The sequence below is a fragment of the Tupaia chinensis genome, unplaced genomic scaffold (genome assembly GCF_000334495.1).
Source record: "Tupaia chinensis unplaced genomic scaffold, TupChi_1.0 Scaffold145860_1, whole genome shotgun sequence".
Classification (NCBI taxonomy): Eukaryota; Metazoa; Chordata; class Mammalia; order Scandentia; family Tupaiidae; genus Tupaia; species Tupaia belangeri.
The window spans coordinates 902,754-911,809 of NW_006205718.1; positions in this window are offsets into that span (position 1 = coordinate 902,754).

Below are 9,056 nucleotides of genomic sequence, written 5' to 3' on the forward strand. Positions count from 1 at the left end.
TCTTATTTCCTTCTTTGAGGACTGGCCTTTCCCTAGGGGCCTGTGGAGCACCACTCACTCTGTCACTGAGGTATCATTTACATAAGGCGCTCAATTCCTAGGTGACTGGGTCAGCCAACATTTCTACACTCCAAAAGCCACCATCCACGTCAAGATACAGAACATTATTACACCAAGAAGGCTCCCTAGTACCCTTCACTGTCAACCACTCCAAAGGTTAGCCGCTCTCCTTGCCTTGTCACCATAACTGAGTGTGATCTTCATGTTTGAGGAGGCTACAAAAAGTTCCTAGAACAGTGAAATTAAAGTACAAGTTTACTTTGGTGCAAACATTTTTTGAGTGCCATGCATAGTTTTTCCACAGTATGCACTTTTCATGAAGTTTTTGAAGAGCCATGTACATGAATGTATACCCCTTGACCCCTTAGGAGCAGCCTCCCACTGAAAGTGGTGAATGATCATGCTTCAGCAGGTTCATGAAGCAGGAAAGCAATGGAGAAGGTGGAGGAGACACAGGATGTTTGGGTGGGAGGAAGTGAATAGCTTCATTTTGAAGTGAAGACCTGAAGACTCAGAAAGGGACAGTTCAGTTACTCATTCCTTCATCTGACAGCATTAATGGAGCTCAGGAACACATAGCCAGAATTGAGACCAGAATTCAGAATCCAAGGGCAACTCCTTCCTTTTAGTACCAAAATGCCATTTGGGCAAAAGCCTGGTTGCCTTCTACTGATTCGGAGGATTTTCTTGGGGAAGGCGGAGCGGGGATCCCATTTCCTTGCGTCTGCCCCTGAAAATGCCCCTCATACCTGAAATGGCCATAGAGGCATGGTTTGCAAGACCCACCATGCACTGAAATCCCTGGGAGCTTTATAAACAATTTAAATGCCTAGGGCTGATCTTTCAACCACCTTAGATGATTCCAGTATTATCAGCCACATTTGTAAAGCGGAAATGCTTCTCGAACTTTACCGTGCATATGAACCTTCTGGGAATGCTGCAAAATAGGGTCCATTTAGTCAGGTCTGGAGTGGGGTCTGAGATTCTCCATTTCTGAAAAGCTGCCAGGCAATGCTGATGTGCCAAGACCACACTTGGAAAAGCAACGATCTAGAATACCATTCGGACCTTTTCATTCTGCATCCCAATTCTCCTTCATAGAAACTTGTTTTACAATAAATTATTTTTCAGTTTGTTTCTTAAACATAAAATTCTTTTACCCAAATAATGATATATTTATCCACCTTTACTGGAATGGGTACAATGATTTATAATGTGCCTTCTGTGTGCCAAATACTGTCCTCAACAAATCTGAGCAATTACCACTTCTTTTGTACTGCTGAAAACCAGGAACTCGGGGCTCTGTGGCGATAAGCATGATGGCGGCAGGGGTTCCAACTCTGAGACTTCAAGGCTCTTTTGACTAAATCACCTTTCTCTCCTCACCCTATCTCAACCTCTTTTTTAAATTTGTGAGTGCTGGATCTAATTAAAATTTTAGCTTGGAGGTCCAAACTCTATCTAGTCTTGCATACAAACTAGAAAGAGATCTTTCCATTTTTCAAATCTCAGATGTCTTGTTCACTTCTGATTCCCCTAATTCCTTGCCCATTCCCATCTAGCCTTCAAAAATTTTTTCCCAAATGTCTCTTTCATCTTTCACCACTGTTACTGCCCCCACCCCAGACTCGTTTCATCACCATACACCAAAATCATGACAGGGGTTCTCATAAAGTGGTTAATAGAAGGGTCCAGCTCTAACCCTCAAAGAGCCCCTCACAGAGAATCACCCCAGTCCTGGCTGGCTTTTTTATCCTTTACTTGACACCAGCAGTGAGATTCGGACCATGAGATCTAGCCTGAGAGTTCCCCAGCAGCCCTGTGTATTGCTATTCTCAAATACCACCAAAAAGGATTTCCCCACAGAGGTGAAAAGTAGACCCCAGAGATGCTGCTCCAGTTAATTGTATGTGTTCAACTAGACCAAGCTAAAGGTCTAGTTAGTAATAGCCAGTAAAACATTATTCCCGAGAGCACCTGTGATGTTTTTCTGGAAGAGATCATTTGAACTGGTGAGTCGAGTAAGGCAGATGGCCTTCCCCAATGTGGATGGCATCATCCTATCCACTGAGGACCCAAATAGAACAAAAAGATTCAGGAAGGGTACATTCTCTCTCTCTCTGCTTGGGCTGTGACGTTCATCTTCTCCCGCCCTTGGACACTGGCTCTCTTGATTCTCAGGCTTTTAGACTCAGACCTGGATGTTACGTTTACCATCCTGGATCTGAGCCCTTCAGACTTGGGCTAAATTACATTACTGAATTATAGGTTAATTCACACATGGCAGATTGTAGATGGTGGCTTCCATAACCATGTGTGTCAATTTCTGTAATAATCTCTCTCTCACTCTCTGTCTCTCTGTGTCTGTCTCTCTCTATATATGATCTATTTCTCTGGAGAACTTAAATATAGTCATATACCATTCTAATGAGCTGCCCTCTCCTGTTTCCTGCATAGGGGAGGACAGAGGTCAGCAGACAGTTGTGACAGACAACCTGACTCCAAAGTCAGTCTTGCTCATTGTCATTCCCTAACAGATCTGTTAACCAGTGACCAATCAATGGCTAAAGCAGGTTCTCTTTGGCAGCCTGTGTCTCTGTGGTTGGTGGGGAGGAACGACCTGAGGGTTACCCCATGTTGCCACAGCTGGGATACACAACTGCCTTACAGGATCATGGGGACCAGCAAGGCCAGCTCTCTCATAGAGGTGGCTTTGTGTGATATTAAGAAAACAGATTTTGGAGTTAGACCTGGTTTCAAATCCCAATTCCTCTACCACTCACCCTCTTAACAACTAATCATATGACTTACTTCTATGTTTTTTTTTTTTAAGATTGATTTTGTTGTAGGGCATGTGCATTTGCCAGAGAGAAAGAGAGAGGGAGAGAAAGAGAAAATGAGAAATTATCCCCCAGGGAGCATGCCCACACTGCAATCTCCCATTCTCCATTCTCTCAGGATTTGAGGCATGCTCACTCTTACGCTAGTGTGTTTTCAAGCCTCTATATCTGGGGCTGGAACCATGGTTAGCTGTATAGGAGTCCAGTGCCTGAGCCACTACACCACTGGCTGGCCCATTAATTCTATGTTCTTGAGTTTTCTCATCTGTAACTTGGGTGGAGGCAATAAAACATTAGCGTAATTATTGTAAAGTACAAATGTGCATTCAGGTTTACCCACTCGATTATTGTGGGGATTGTATGAAGTGGTGCCTGTGTAAAGGGTTAGTTAGCATGGCACCTGGCCCACAGAAGGTCTCACTAAAGATTGTCTTCTGTCCTTTCTTGATGACTATCTTTCTGTTGCCAAACAAATCATCCCTCTGCTCTGCCTTCATCCCAGGTAACAAAGGAGTGTGGAGTAAGTTGAGGGGTCAGGTCACAGCTCAAAACTTCTAACCCTCTAGATGTCCCCTTCTGAAATAGCTTCCTCTGACCATTTACAGCCTTTGCTTAAATTCCTGGGATCAAGAAATCCGTAACCTCTGACTGAGGGTAATTATCTTAGGTGTTGGGAGTGAGACAGAGCGAAATATTGGCCTGCAGAACTGGTTCACGATGGCCCCTGCCATGGATAATCACTGTTTATCAACTCATTGGAAAAAATGACTACAATTACATTTCACACATCAACAAAAAAGGAAAAATAAAGACTCCACTGGAATGTCTGAGTCACTCTTTAGAACCTTTACATTACCCATTTATTATGACCCTTCTCCTTGCTATGTCCCTTCCCTTCACAGGGAAGGGCTCGGCCATGCAAGCTGCTATTTGCCTGATGCCTCCCAGCCCAGCTGAAAGATCCTACAGGTCGCATCATGGAAGACTGTTTGGAGGCTTCCAAAAGTTGGCAACAAGTTACAAAATAGATCAGTGGGAACTGGAGGTTCATTCTTTTATGGGCAGTTACTTCACACTCCAGGCTGAACTGGTGACTTGGACATGTGGTTTGCACACACGTCAAAGCCAGACGGAACAAAGAGGAATCCAATCAACAGGGACACATTGCTGTCACTTTGTGCCAGCATTTTTGCACAGATGTGAAATAACAGTTCCACTGTTACAATCTGCTTGTTTAAAAATGAATCAATTTAGGAGAGGAGGCTGGGAGGAGGACTTGGTGCCGACCTCCGCACTGAAGCTCGTACTTTCTCTGCTACCAGATGCACCCTGTACACTATATCGATTGAAGCAATCCACAGGCCCCTGAAAACTAGGTTTCAGTTAAATACTGATCTCTAAGATCATATTTTAAAAATATAATAATGATAGACAGTGTGTGCCTGAGAGAGAGAGATGTCCACGATTAGACCTGGTTATACAGTGATCCTCTCCCTCCGGCCTCCAGTCCATCAAGATCTCAGGCACATACACATACCTGGTGTGTTTCAGCTTGACCAGGACAGGGATTCAAACTCATGGCTGGCCATATAGCTTCCAGCACTGCAGTTCTGTATTCTAATGACTGCACCACGGATGCAAGGCCCAGGATTGCATTTTAAATACACTGAAACAGTGTTTTAAACTTTGGGGGTGATGCAGCACTTTAAGAATCTGACAGAAACTATAGACTTTCTTCCCACATACCAACATACAGCTTATAAACTTCAAAGGAATTCATAGGCTCCTCTGGGAGACAGGTCATCCCTGGGACCCAAATTACTCTAGACACTTGTTATCCGAAGAGTAGAGAATTTGTAAAATGTCCTTTGCTCCTGGGACTCTCTCATACCACTTCCCCCCTTTTGTGTGTTTTTAAAGACTTCTTTGAAAGTAGGGTCTTCAAAAAAGAGAAGGAGCTCAGTCCATGCGGTCAATGGGTCCCTGTCTCAGGTCATAATGCTCTCAGAGCTCCCCTTTCAGCTCATTCAGAGATCAGGATATTCTTTCCAATCTAGGAAATCAGATCAGGCCAACCTCGGCACAAAATGCCCACTGTCAGAGCCTAGTAGTACATGGCCTCTTAAGAAATTCCTTGAGCAACCAACACCAGGACTATCTTAGATCTCTCAGCCAAGACCATAATCCCTGGGCCTGCAAAGGTGATGCAATGAGAGAACAAGAAATGACAGGTTTCCAGGATGGACATGCATGCTCTGTATGCCCAAGAATCTTGGCTATCACCTCTCCTTCAACTTGGTCATCAAATCTGTGGGCTGTAGTAGGTGGTGAGAACAGGTCTGGGCAGGAGAAGGCTGTGTTTATGCAACAGTTTTATGCCTGCCAGGCTGTCTGTGAACTTTGAAACGCTTGTTCACCACAGCAATACAGTTATTATCAATAATGATAATAATAACTTCTTGTATTTGCATGCCTTCTTACCCTGTAAAAAGTGCTTATGCAGGTATTCTTATTGTGATAAATACACATTTTAACTATTTTGAAGCATGCATTTGTAGCATTAATTATATTCACAATATTGTGCAACCATCACCCCCTATCCATTTTCAGAGCTTTTTCATTATCCCAAATAGAAACTCAACTACTTTCTGTATAAATTTGCCTATGCTAGGTACTTATATTTCATATAAGGTGAAATCAGACAATATATACTCATGTTTTTCTCATTTAGCATAATGTGATCTAATTTATCCTTGTTGTAGTACTTATCAGATTTTCATTCATGTTTATATTTGAATAATATTTCATTGTATGGATGTACACTTTTTTTATCTGTTCATCTGTCTAGACAACCAGGTTGTTTCAACCTCTTGACTATTGTGAATCATGTTGCTATAAACATTGGTTTACAAGTATCCAAGTCCCCACTTTTAATTATTCTGGGTATATAGATAGAAGCAGAATTACTGGATTGCATGGTAATTCTATTACATTCTCTTACATTGTGATAAATGACCCTTAGTTTATTATAACCAATATAAAATGAAGACACCGATGCTCAGAGAAATGAAGGAAATTAATTCACCCAATGAAAGTTGCTAACTTAAGGGCTCTAGGCATTTCCGTGCACAGAACTGGAACTAGAGTGAGGCAAATGAGACCTTGAGGGTGTAAACATAGGACTCACCCTCAGGTCATGCAACCCTTTGCCAGTGTTGAGTTATCCACTAGGTACATAGCAGTGCTGGGGCCCATGACATTTCCAAGGCCTGTGAAATGTTTTAATTTGTTTTTAAATTAGAAAAAGAAATGAATGCAATCAGGCTTTAATTGCATTTGTCTTTATATCAATGCCATTCTAAAATAAAATTGTAGGTTTGTGAATGCATCTTTCCTTTAAATGTAGGAAGAGGTCCACAAAGGCCAAAGTGCCTAGAGTCCCCAAAAGCTGTAATAGTCCCTGCCCTGAGCGTGATCATTCTATTAAGAGTGAGGCATCCAGGGCCAGCAGATGGCATGCATGTTAAGACACTAGGTCCCACATGGTCAGCTCCTCAGTTTGAGTCCTGAACCCTGGCAGCTTGAAAATTATGTCAGGCACATGTGTGTGCATTCCCAAAATCCTGAGAGGAGAATGGAGGAGAAGGGATTGCAATGTAGTCATGATTTCTTTTTTTCCCTCTGTCTTTGCTTTTTTTCTCGCTCTAGCAAGTGCATACACCTTATAGGGGGTGGGGGGGACGACATTAGGCAGATTTAAGGAAGCTCTTGTAGTGAGTTTCCTGAAAGTACTGAGTCTGCACTGTCATGAACCCCAGAGCAAGTACCTCCTTAACTGTACTCTGTAGGCACCGGGCTTGCCTTCCCCTAGGCCCAGGCCTGCCTCTAGTCCCAAAACATAGGGGAAAAACAATTGTGGACCACGAATTGCTCACTTGGTAGCATGTTTTTTTGTCTCTAAGAGAAAGAGGCAGAGGGAACCATAAAAACATAAAAAGTCTCGGTATTTTCTCATGGGGTATCCCTAGAGAGACCACGGTGAACCCCACCTCCTGGCAGGCAGCACTAACAACATGAGCACCACTTATTCCACTTCACAGACCTTGTTTTACCTAGAAGTTTTCTTATCTTACCTAGAAAGTCTCCATTTGTATTCATTCCCAAACCATTGGCTAATTTGGCCAACCCATAAGAACCAGAAGAGGAAATATTTTCTTTCTAAAGTGCTATCTCTGAGTTCAAACTATTCACATGTGTGTGCATTCCCAAAATCCTGAGAGGAGAATGGAGGAGAAGGGATTGCAATGTAGTCATGATTTCTTTTTTTCCCTCTGTCTTTGCTTTTTTTCTCGCTCTAGCAAGTGCATACACCTTATAGGGGGTGGGGGGGACGACATTAGGCAGATTTAAGGAAGCTCTTGTAGTGAGTTTCCTGAAAGTACTGAGTCTGCACTGTCATGAACCCCAGAGCAAGTACCTCCTTAACTGTACTCTGTAGGCACCGGGCTTGCCTTCCCCTAGGCCCAGGCCTGCCTCTAGTCCCAAAACATAGGGGAAAAACAATTGTGGACCACGAATTGCTCACTTGGTAGCATGTTTTTTTGTCTCTAAGAGAAAGAGGCAGAGGGAACCATAAAAACATAAAAAGTCTCGGTATTTTCTCATGGGGTATCCCTAGAGAGACCACGGTGAACCCCACCTCCTGGCAGGCAGCACTAACAACATGAGCACCACTTATTCCACTTCACAGACCTTGTTTTACCTAGAAGTTTTCTTATCTTACCTAGAAAGTCTCCATTTGTATTCATTCCCAAACCATTGGCTAATTTGGCCAACCCATAAGAACCAGAAGAGGAAATATTTTCTTTCTAAAGTGCTATCTCTGAGTTCAAACTATTTTGAACTGTTTTATTTTTTTAAAAAAACTTCCTGTTTTATTTTTCCATCCATTCAAAGGACTCCTGATGCTACTCTTTACCCACCCATGCCAGAGGGTGCAGTCCCTCTATATTCACTTCTACAGGGAGGAAGCATTGAGGAGACAAATGCCTTATTACTAAGTTCGTTCAGCAAATCTTCAGTGAGCATCTACTATATGCTTAGGCATTGTTCATACAACAGTGAACTAGACAGTCAAAAATCCCTGCCTTGCAGTGAGGAAGATGAACAATAAATAAATAGACCCAACCATGGTGGCACAGCATTGACACAATACTCTGTAATGCTGGAAGTCATGCAATGGAACAGGGTTCAGCTCCTGAGGCAACCTGTACGGGACAGGTGAGCAAATGCGTGCCCCTGATCCTGGCTGCAGGGGAAAAGGGCTGGGGGCGTGGAGAGGTAGTTATGTAAGACTGTTGGGGATGCTTGCCTCTCTCTTTCTCTCTCTCAGTATATAAATACTGTTAAAATAAGTAACAACAAAATATACAGTGGACCCAATTGTGACATATAATAGAAAAAGAAAATAAAGTGGGGCTTGATATGTAACAGAGAAAATTAAAAAAAAAAATAAAGAATGCTGAATGGGACTGGTAAGAGCAAAACTGGGGAGGGTGGTCAGAGGAGGTCTTATAGAGATATATTTTAACAAATCCCACAGACTGTGAGAGAATAACTTGAGTGTGTTTGGGAAGTACACTTGAGACAGAAGAAACTGCATGTGCAAAGGACTGGAGGCTGGACTGTGCCCGGCTGAAGTAAGTCTCTAGTGTGTCCTCATGGGTTGATTTTTCTTTAGATAAATTTCTCTTTAGATGGCCTCAAATAGTTACTCCCTTATTTAAAAAATAAAATGTGTGTGTGTGTGTGTGTGTATGTCTGGTGTTTCTGGTGTTTTAAGTAGAGTCTCACTGTGTCATGATCCTCCTGCATCAGCCTCCAGAGTACAGGTGTGCCTGGCTTTTTAGAGGGGGCTGGAATCAAACCCAGGCCTCCCATGTGGCCTCACCCTGCCAAGCAGCAGTGTCCATGCACCATACCATGGCTGGGCCCACGTGGTCCCTTATACCTGCTATTGAGGACTGAGGTTAGCAGGCTCCCATTCTGAGTGACCCCTTCCTCAAAGAGCTGAGGGACAGCCTTGTGTCTACTCTCCCTCAGCCTGTCAAATCCTGTCTTCTAGGAGATTCTGGGGATAATCTGGCCTATTCTTTC